The sequence below is a fragment of the Parambassis ranga genome, chromosome 4 (genome assembly GCF_900634625.1).
Source record: "Parambassis ranga chromosome 4, fParRan2.1, whole genome shotgun sequence".
Taxonomy (NCBI): domain Eukaryota; kingdom Metazoa; phylum Chordata; class Actinopteri; family Ambassidae; genus Parambassis; species Parambassis ranga.
Window position 1 is genome coordinate 17,330,744 of NC_041025.1, and position 11,876 is coordinate 17,342,619.

An 11,876-nucleotide genomic window follows, 5' to 3' on the forward strand; every position below is an offset into this window, starting at 1 on the left:
AACATGAAGTCATTTTGTACTGAGGTTAGTCTGATTTTAAGTACTTCTAAGCTGGTTGTCACTTTTAACCTGGCTTAGGAAACTCAGCTATAGATCTATAGCCTTGGGTGGTCAAGCATGATGTGTCTTTTCATTTTTCTTGACCCAATTAAAGAGAAACGTTGAATTGTGTATTTCCTCAGGCCAACAATTAATAAAAACCTCAAAGTACACTTATATTTCACATGATTGTAATTTCTCTTCACCTGGCTGTTACTTTTAAATCTGACCTGTTAGAGCTGTTAGTCTGGTACTTTGTGCCTCACAGCATCCAAAACTCAATATCTTGTGATTAAACCTACTCAGCATTAGTGTATCCCACAATTAAACTAAATACAGTTCGGATCCTCTGTGCTCATTGGCCTGTGTCAGTGAGGTGAGTTAATATGTGCACAATGATTGGCTGGTGTGTTTGGTAGTGTGATTATCATCCAACAGTCACGTCCGTCTGGACAACAAGTGTTGCGAAACATAATGGCTCACACTGACACATAAACACACAATTCAGAGTCTGATGAAGGTGTAAATATTGGTGTGTACAGGAAGGAAACACATATTTATGTAACATCTTAAATAACTTAATGATACACTGGACATGTAATAGATGACAGCTGCTGTCTTCTGAGTGCATTCAGGCCACTTATGTGACAACTGGCAATTTTCAGGACATGCAAACTGTCTCACACTCAGGTCAAGTGGTTTGGCCATTCTGCAACTACATCAAACTGCTGCCAGAACGTCCTGCAGTCTTGAATCAGCTAGAAGTCCAGCCTTAACTAACATAGTAATTTCCCTCCCACAACACACACACATTCTCAAGCTTGTTTGTTTACAACTTGCGTCATGCAGCCACCATGTACTGGAAATCACCCCAGAAATCCAAAAATGTAATTAGTGACCAGGAATGTACTGGTTACAACTCGTCTAAAATCATTTTGTAAAGAAAAATCCTTGTCTTTGTTTGGCCAATGTGACTTTCCTAACCTAATTTGGCACCGCACAAAGACTTCGGAGGAATGGCCACTGGTAGTCAGTTCTTAGAACACCAGTCTGTCTCACTTAATTATCCCTTAAACTTTCAGTTGTTATTGAAGACTGACAACAAAAACATATTCCATGACTGTCTATTCATTCTTTAATTTAATATCAGTTTGTGCTGATTTGGCAGTGACGATTGCTGAAAAATGACTCACAGACACAGAAGCAACTGACTGGGTTTTTACATAGATGAAAAAGTTTTGTCAAAACGTCACACACCAGGTTCCCCTTTGTGAGGAGTTGGTTCCCAGCGATTTCTGCTGAAACCCAGGGAAGTGAAATCCTCACTACTGTCAGCAGGCAGTACCTAAAGTCATCACTTTTCAGGATTAGTCAGAGGTATGATGTTGCCATAACAGACCACTGACTGACCAACCGACAACTGACCTAGTAAATAAATGCAAAATAAGCACCATTACTTTTGGACCAAGAAACCGTACAAGCAAGTACAATATACAATAAATCTGACCAATAAATCTGACATAAGGGCTTCAAATATCTCAGTTGTGACAGTGTTTGACTTATGTCCAATGCTGATTTATTAGTATAATTACACTATACAGTCCCTACAGACTGTATTAGAATAAAAGGCTTCTTCCTCTCATATTGGACTGAGGGCAGGCTGTTTGACGTCTGCTACCTGTTTCCTCTGCAGATACCAAATTTGCCCAATCTGAACATGTCTCAAGGTTGTTGTCAGGAAGTCAAACATGCTGATTTTTTTCCTTCCACCTCTAAAGTCAGTATCAACCTACATTCCAAACAGATCACAACAGGACTGCAGACAAACCAAAACAGTTTTTTTAAGCACTGGGTTGTCTGAATGGGAGGACACATCAGCATTTTTTGGAGGACATTATAAGAGTTTGCTCTGTGTTAAGAGTAGACAGTGGGCTAGGCCACATGGTGTAGAGTTCAAGGTCTGTCCTGTCTCTGCATGTCTATCAGAAAACACACCAAAGAAGGAGAACAGGACCAGAAATATGACAAGTATAAGACAAGAGGCTAGTTATTTTGAAGTAACACTGAAAGCAGTAGCACCTTGTTGTATTACACAGATAAACTCTACTAAAACTTTTGGAGGCTCTCGGTGTTCTGTTTGCAATAAACGTCTCATGAATTAATCTTTGACATCAAACAAACAGATGATCACATGCCATTTTGCCGTTCCTGAGCGTGGGTGATGATGTCAGGACGTCACTGCTGGTTCAGATCAGTGCCTTGTTGACTCTAAGGAGAGTGGGGGATCAGTTTGCAGCTCCCCTCCCTTTTCAAGACTTCATGGAAATCAGTGTAACTTCAGAGGGGTCACAGAGCAGACAGCCGAGAGCTGCACGCGAAGCTGCCCCCCAAAATATTCTGGAAGGGGAAAAATACCACGTAGAAACAAAAACAACATCCCCAAACATCACGCAATGAGAGCAGCTTTGTTTATGTCTGCCCCGCCCCTCCAGAGTTCCATGAAATCTACTTGTTGCTTTGTGGTGCTTATGATCTGTCTCTCTTTGTTTCAGAGCTCTGCGACAGTCTTTGTTTCTGAATCTTCCTCAGTACAATGGAGACTCCACACAGAGCCCAAAATGCCTGACGTGATGAATTTCAACAACTAAATCAAACTCTAGTATCTTGAAGTGCCATCACCACAAGGTACAGCAGGACTTGATCCAATATGGGGCAAAAGGTGGTAATCTCAGGGCCTGAAATCTCAACAATCAGATTAACAACAGCTATCATTTCTTAGTTCACCAGCCCCTTTAGCAGGTGAACCTTGAGAGAGTTACTGCTTCACAGTCGGGAGCATCAATACTTCTACTACTAACTTCTCAGAAACTAAACAAACAAGTGCTGAGATTCAGATCTATGGCTAAACAGCTTATTCCCAGTTCAATAGTTGGCATGAGGTACATTTCTAATATTTTAAAACAAACAGTGTCTTTGACTTATCAAAGTAGAAAACTTAAAATGAATTAAAATATTGAATTAAATTGCACACATTAAATATATGTGCATCTTAAGTTTGTGCCCTGCATATAGCAGTCCTTATTGTAAACTCAACTGGTCACGCACTGCAACAGTGTTATATACAGCCATACACAAACCACTTCCTCTCCAGCCCTGTGCTGTGCTGCACGTGGCTGGGTTGTTTGGCTGGGAGGGCTGGCTGGCTGCCAGGTCTGCAGAAATTCTCTCCTCCATAATGTGACAAACATGAAAGCAGGACTCAGGAATGTATTTTTTTGGAATGAGTGCAAGATTAGCACATAGTGTAGCACTCTCAGAGCTGCAGAGGAGGAAAACAAAGGTGGGGGTAAGCTGATGAGACAAGTAAGGTTTGACTTGAACATATTGCTCAATTGTCTTGCCTTTAAGGCCCAGAAGAACATTATGTCCTACGAAAGCAAAACAGTCAGATTTAAACACTCTTATGGCAGGGAAAAATAAGGGGGGCGTGGCAGAAGGAGGTGGGGTGTCACATGTTCTGCATACAGCTTTATGGGGGAGACTCAGCAACCATTACTTTTACAGTTTCCTCTACGCAGTTTAAACTTTAACTTTTTTTATTCAGACTTGACTTAAATGGACATGATGAGATTTTTGTCCCTGCACGTCTTGATGGGGAGGTTTACAGATAAATGCTATTAGCTGGACAGCATTTCTAATCCCTGCAGAGTAAACTGTCAAATCCTCTGATGCTGAACAGCAGCTGAAACATTCAACAAAGCTTTTAATCAAATTTACACTCCTGTATTAAGCGGGCCTACTCTCAGGGAGGAGGGATGTGGTTTGTTTTTATACACTATATCCTTAATATGTCTTCTCAGGGAATGAGGAAGAATGAATATTGACTGAAATCAACACGGCCATTGTGCCAGCAGCTGCTTTGACGGTCATGATAAAATGATGTGATTGACTGGCTCTTTTTTTTTTTTTTTTTTTTTTTTTTTTTACAAATATAGTCAGTGTGGCAGGTGTCCATGTGCCATTGTTTTGTTTGGTTGCTGCATTTAGGGTAAAACTGGATGTGTATCATTTGTTTAAGACCGAACTTTATTGAAAAATTATAAAAGATCAGAGCTTTGAATATGATCCAAAGGGAACATGCCAAAAGTAGTGTTGTAAAAGTAGTGTTCTTAAGGCAACTGCAAAGCTATGAAACAATAGGGAAGAACATTTTACTTGGTACTCACAGTCTACCATATGAAACCTGTTTCTTTGTCTAAATGTATCATTTAAACACAAAGAAAACAAAGAGCTCAGGAGCTTAATCTGATAAAGCAACACTGAACCTGTTGACTGGATAGATTTTAAGGCACGGGTTCTATTAATAGCTGCCAGTCAGACATTTAGAAGTAATGAGGCCTTGGCATTGTATATTTAACCCCTTACTAAAACTGTAAATGAAAAATGCCTCACTGCAAAGAGTCATTAAACCTTCCTCAGATGCAGCTCTACTGAATTTGATGCAACAGAAATCATGCAGAACAAATGCAACATCTATTTTAGTCATAGTAGTTCCAGTACACCTCTGTGGTGAGCGTGCCACATGTGGCAGCCTTCAAACAAATGCTGCAACAACAGATACAGAATGTAATGTAACTCCACAGAAGGAGTAGATTATGGAACTTTTACTTGGAAAAAAACATTTATTTTATACATTGATATCTTTCTGAGGACAATTATAAGTATTCCTTAGATGCAATATAACACAGGAAATGGAGAATTCATGACAAAACAGAAAAGTCATTGTCTTCCTGCTTGAACATCCCCTACACACTCTGCTCATTTGTGTCACAGCTGGCTGCACACTGGGACAAATAGAAAAGGCTGGTTTTGAAGAAAATTAGTAGTGGCACAATGGCTGCCTTTATACTACTGCTAAAACGATTAAATGGTGGGAATAAATCACAAGATCTAACAAAATAAGGCCACACAGGGGCTCCACAAACTACACAATGTCTATTTTATTGAATTATTATTGTGTTTATTTGAATATCGCTGCGCTCTCATTAGTTGAGTAAGGTCACTATCCTTCTAACCTTTTTCAGAGAGGGCCAGATTTGATAATGCAAAATTGTCAAAGGGCCAACAGTCCCTGATGACATTATATTAAACAATAAAAGATGTGTGTGCCTTTACTTATTTACTTCATTTCACACAGCAAACAAACAGCATTTAGATTTACAGCATACATTTAAAACATTCAAAAATGGTATGCTTGTGATAACTTAGCAACAGGCAAGTTATTGACACTACTGTGAAGGTGAAATCTGATCATATATGGCAGGTTTAACAGCAGTAGTAGACATGTAAAATGTCACGTAGGCTATTAGAGTGGGAGTCATTTGATGCTGATCTCAAGTGGGTTTAATCTGTAATGTTTACACAGGTTTGCAGTGCATGTGAACGAGGCGTAAAGACGTAATGATGTGCCATAAGACAGATGCGTACTGACAAACAGCAGATTAGTTTGGAGAGAAGTGGCTCGTCTCATACAAAGACGGACTGCTCATTACCCATAAAACATCACAGTTTATAACACAGTCTGCTCACACGAATGGAGACAAACAAGTTCATACTTTCTTTCCAAATGTTCGCATTTCTGGAAATTTGCCTTTATTGAGCCTCCAGCACAAAAGGCAGAGACCTTCACTACAGCACGAAGGCTCTCTAATAGCAGGTTATATGCATCAGCATGTTTAGACTTGTGGCGATTGTGTCAAAGTGATGAACTGGTGTTCAGCCCTCTACGTAATAAACGTCCAAGCCCTGTGGCACCATGTGACGCAGCGTGAGGATGCAGACAGCGAACTGACAATGGTTTGCTCACAACATCAATATCATGTAAACGTTACACAATGAGTTAAAAAATAGAATTGCCTGTTTTGTGTGATTTATCTGTTTAGCTGGCGGACCAAAAACAACACATTTTAAGACAGAAGCCGCGGGCCATATAAAATCTTTGGACATTGGACACCCCTGTTCTAACCTCTAACCTCATTACTTCTCATTTCCTGTTGTTCTGACTGAAGTGGGACATGTATTGCAGACTGCCAACAGCTCTGGAGAAGGGTGTCAGCTAAATGTCCAAAATGCAAATGTTATTGTGTGTGTAATGTGACTGGCCCTCTCTTAGACTTGTTGTTGTGCTGCCATGAGAGGTTCAGTGTTTGGAGAGATCTGATCCGCTGCAGGGAGGTGTAACTCCCAGCAGGGAAAGAAGATGGGCTGTGGTTGGCTGAGGCATCAGGGGGTCGATGTTAAGCTGCCCTTCCTGCAGTCAACAAGAGAGGATGGAGAGCAGCAAAACATCTGGCTCATTTTCAACAAGGTCTGTGGAAACAGACAGGACTAATCTCTGTGTTGCCATTTGAAAGACACGGGGTGTATTGTGTTATTCTGATCATATGTTATCAGGTCAGTAAGGTAAATGCTGTTGAAGACAGTTGAAAAGTTCAACATAGAGTCACTACCGTTCATTTATGGCAGATTACATAAGCGAGTTGCACAACTTCTTCCCTCCACTGGAAAAAAATGAGCAAAGAAACATCCAATTATCAGCCTGAAGTCCCACTATACAAAATTACACAGAAATGTTTCTTTACTCAGAGAACAGTGTATTAAAACAGCAACAGACCGCATCCTCTGATCTTCTGTTCATGATCTGCAGCCAAGACGTTTGTTAGCATTGTTAGCATAGCAGCTATATGAGCTAATTTACAACCATTTGCTCTGCATGCTGCATTTTTGGCAGCTATTTCTTTGTTAAGAGGATGTAATGTGAGGCAACAAAGGGAATGCATACAGTTATATATAACAGCTAAAGTTACATAGGTTTATTGTTATTATGGTTTTCACCCTAAATTTATGCTTAGGTCACAGAAAAGTTGTTATTACACTGACTCATGAGTTCAGCTTACTTTAGGAAATACGATTGCCACATTTATTCAGTGTTACACACAAACTAATGTAATAATAAAGATAATGTTGATTTATAATATATACAGGGATTCTTTAATGTATGGCGAAATAAATCTTGAAAGTCCAGTAAAACGTCCAGCAAAGGTATATGTCCTGGAAATTTGGGGTGATATTCTCTTTGGTAAATTGTGTCAGTGAATAGCCCTATGCAATCATTTCTATTTAAGTTATGTATGTCTATCTTGTGTGCATTTGTGCATCTCCAGCTGTTTTTTTCCCCTTAGAGAAATTGAAGGTTAAGAATATAAACTTGTCTCTGGCTCAAGATTCCAGATTATCCATGCTGAGTTCAAGGGTTGTCAGGGACTTTCATGCCTCTGTGGCTTAGGGAGAGTAGAAGGGCGAGTCTGACTCGATCAATAATCCACAGTCCTGCTTTTTTACGGTTGATAATTTGATCTACTAGAGGAGACAAACATAATCCTGACCTTTGCATATCTATTTTTAAAAGCACACAAATGCAAATTCAGCATTTCTGGTGCTAACTGGCTTGCAGTTAGCACCAGAACTTTCTGAAAAAGGATTGCACTGGTTTAAAGTTGTTAAATGTTTGTGTATTTGTTGTGACTGTAAGACTATATTTGGTTAACTTCTAATCATGCCTGTAGGTTATATAACACATCTGATACTTCACTGCAGATTTGTTTTTTTTTTTTTTTTTTTTATTATGTTCGCTTCTCACAGCTCATCCTCTTATGGTCGTCCCACGGGAGGAAGGGCTATCCTGAGTTCTGACGTCAGGCTTTATGGGTAAGTAAACAAAGACTAATCAAGGGAAGAGCCTCCACATAAACAGAGCTGTTGTCATTGTCAATATGATTTAGATGAAGAGACAAACAAGGACTCAGGTCAAGTTTGAGGATTTTGAGAAAAGGATAAGAGCGGGGACGAGAGATTTAGTCTGTTAGTTCTTAGTTTCAACTCTTTTTAACTGACTGAGAACAAAAAAAAATGCCCTCCGAACTTTAACTTTTGACTGCTGGTGCACTATTTGCGCTCATAAAACAGGCCTGAGGAATGTCAGTGGGTCAGTAAGGTGATAAGAAAATAAGTCAAAGAGGTCATTGTCATTACTGCACAATCACTCCATTCATTGCAAATTACATAAACATGATTTGGTAATCAAAGAGATAGTCAATCCACATTTAGTGGATGTGAAAATGTTTAACTACATTTTGTTACTTCAACAAAACAATAAACCCATTTTTCACAATTCACAACTTTTACAAAAACACAGCAGCAGCATCCAAAGTTGCTGATTCTAATCAAGTGACAACTTCTTCATATAATATCAGAAACAAATCTTTTTACGGTCTGTTTTCGTCTCTACAAAAAAATTTTAACAGTATGAAATCATTTCTCAGGGACAAAGTAGCTATTCACACATCTTTCATCCAATAATCCAAAGAAGGACTTAAAAAAAGTGTCCCTGTGCAGGTTTCTGCTGTTCACACAGACTTGAGTCACAGGACAAGAAAACAGACAGGGAACATTAGGAAGAAGTGTGTTAAGGCTTTAATAAAACACTGCATGCCACCTATGTAAACCTGAACTCAACACTGAACCTTCCACTTAGTCTGACATTCATACAGGGACCTGTGCAAGTCAGTGCACAGCTCCACATGCACATGTAAATATACTGAGTCAAGAGTCAGTGATGCAAACGCCCCCACACTTTATCTCACATGACCCAATGGGAGAGGCAACAACACACATCGCTGCTCCAGTCTCTTGAATGTTTACATACCAGGTCTGACTGTGGCCAGAAAACAAACACATGCTGCAAAAATATATACACTAACCCAGTACTACGAGTACACCATCAAATGTTGACATTTTTTTAACTCATACATACTAATGAAACAGCTTTGTGTCTGAGCTTTTAAATCATCATGTTTTCACTGTGTGGGCATCATTTTTATCGATAGCTTTTGCAGTTGATGTGTCCTGCCCTTTGCATTTCTTTAATGGTGGCTTGCTTGCATGCAATGCAACAGTTATGTAACTGTAACTGTACAGAGTTCAAAAACAAATAAGCCATTTTCATCAGCGACCTTGGTTTTTATTGTGCACTTTATGTACATCTCAGGTGTTTTCCACCTTGTGGGAGGCATGCAGGTTATAAACTCAGCTATGGAAAGCTATAAAGTTGACTGATGTGTGAAATTTAAACAACCTGCTGAGGTGGGAGAAATAAAAAGAGTAGGACAAAAAAGGGAAAGCAGATTATTTAAATGGCCTCACTATCACTGGTTATGCCCCACAGTCATATACCTCTGGCGTGATTTTATCATTTATCACAGACCCTAAGAGGTTAAGAGGTTTGGTGAACAACATGTTCAAGTTTCAGGATGAAAGCGTCTGTTAGCTGTACATTTTGTTCTGTAACCACAGTATCTCAAGAGGAAGTACACACAGGGTTTACTTTACCACGTCCGGTTATATCAAATTGTAATGAGGAGGCGATGACAGCAGGTTTTAAATATATATCTTATATATTTCTTATATTTGTCATTTCTCATATAGCAATATTATTACCTATCAAATAATATCAAAAAGATTTATTTGGTGGGTTTCAAATATCAAGTCAGTTGTAGAAAGACAAATGACATATGTGAACGAAAAGCAGGGAAGTAGACCAGTGAGGTTACAGGGGGTTGAAGAAGGTGCAGGAGTTTAAGTACTTGGGGTCAACAGTTCAATGCGACAGGGAGTGTGGAAACTGGTGAAGAGGCAAGTGCAGACAGGCTGGAGTGGGTGGAGAAAAGTGTCAGGAGTGTTGTGTGACAGAAGAGTGTCAGTAAGAATCAAAGCAAAGGTGTCTAAAACAGTAGTGAAACCAGCTATGCTGTGTGGTTTAGAGACCATACATAGCAGCAGTGAAGATGCTGACGTTCTCTTCAGGAGTGAATAGGGTGGGCAGGCTTGGGGACATCAGAGGGACAGCTCAGGTTGGCTGATTGAGAGGTTCTGGACACAGAGGAGGGATAGTGGTTATATTGGTAGAAGGAGGACTGAAATGGAGTTAGAAGGCAAGAGGTCAAGAAGGCCACGGAGGAGATATATGGATGTGCTAAAAGAGGACATACAATTAGCTGGTGTGAGTGAAAAGAGAAGAGGATGCCATGGATAGAGCTAGGTAGAAACACATAATTTGCTGTGCTGACCCCTAAAGGGAACAGCTAAAAGAAGAAAAATAAATATTAGTTTCTTAATTAGTGAAAGGTTGTCAGGGTTTGTGGATGAGGTGAGGACACAGTTGCAGGACGCAGAGCGGTTAAAATCCAAAAGAGTCTTTTATTTAAAGGCCAGGAGGGCAAAACAATACAAAACTAAAAATCACACTACGTGGTCAAAAGGAGAGTCCAAAATAACCTAACCAAAAATCACACCTTGCGTGGAAAACAAAAACAAAACATCAAACAAAGAAACTACCTGAAGCATAGCATAGCATGGCATGGCATGGCATGGACGAGACGTAGACATAGATACAAAGCCCACACAGACGAGACGAACTAGCAAGGACAAAGGGGAAGACACAGACTATATACAAGGGGACCAGGGAAGACAACGAGGCACAGGTGACACACATGAGGGCAGGGCTGGTAATCAACCAGGAGGGAAAACACAGGAAGCAAAACTCAAAGACAATACACAGGGAGGACAGGACTACCAAAGTAAAACAGGAAACACAAAACAAGACTAGACAACTGGAAACACAAAACAAGACTAGACAACTAGAAACACAAAACAAGACTAGACAACTAGAAACACAAAACAAGACTAGACAACTAGACAACTAGAACACAAAACAAGACTAGGCAACTAGAAACACAAAACACAAACCCAAGGAAACAAAACACCAGAACTACAGGAGAAATAACTATAACTAAACACAGATTAAACTAAAAACCCAAAACAAGTAATCAAAACCATAAACAAACACCAGATCGTGACAGAACCCCCCCTTCAAGGAACGGCTCCCAGACGTTCCTAAAAACACAAAACAAGGGTTCAAACTAAAATACAGGGAGCTAGAGTTCAAGGTCTCAGAAATGAATCAAAAACTCAAAGTCCCAGAGTTCATGAAGGCCCCGGCCATGGGCCAACAGGGGCAACGGAGACAAAGGTCCCGTAAAACGAGAGTCTGGGGTGCTTGGGGGGCAGAGTCAGAAATGGAGGGGACAGGGACCCTCCAGGGTCCGGGCGAAAGCCCAGCATGGACAGGGGTGAGGACCCTCCGGGGTCCGGGCAGAAGCACAGCATGGACATGGCTGAGGACCCTCCGGGGTCCGGGCGGAAGCACAGCATGGACATGGCTGAGGACCCTCCGGGGTCCGGGCGGAAGCACAGCATGGACATGGCTGAGGGCCCTCCGGGGTCCGGGCGGAAGACCACCAGCGATGGAGACGCGGGCCCTCCGGGGTCCGGGCGGAAGACCACCAGCGATGGAGACGCGGACCCTCCGGGGTCCAGCGATGGAGACGCGGACCCTCCGGGGTCCGGGCGGAAGACCACCAGCGATGGAGACGCGGACCCTCCGGGGTCCGGGCGGAAGACCACCAGCGATGACGAGGCTGCGGACCCTCCAGGGTCCGGGCAGAACACCAGCGAGGACGAGGCAGCGGACCCTCCAGGGTCCGGGCAGAACACCAGCGAGGACGAGGCCGCGGACCCTCCAGGGTCCGGGCAGAACACCAGCGAAGACGAGGCCGCGGACCCTCCAGGGTCCGGGCAGAACACCAGCGAAGACGAGGCAGCGGACCCTCCAGGGTCCGGGCAGAACACCAGCGAAGACGAGGCAGCGGACCCTCCAGAGT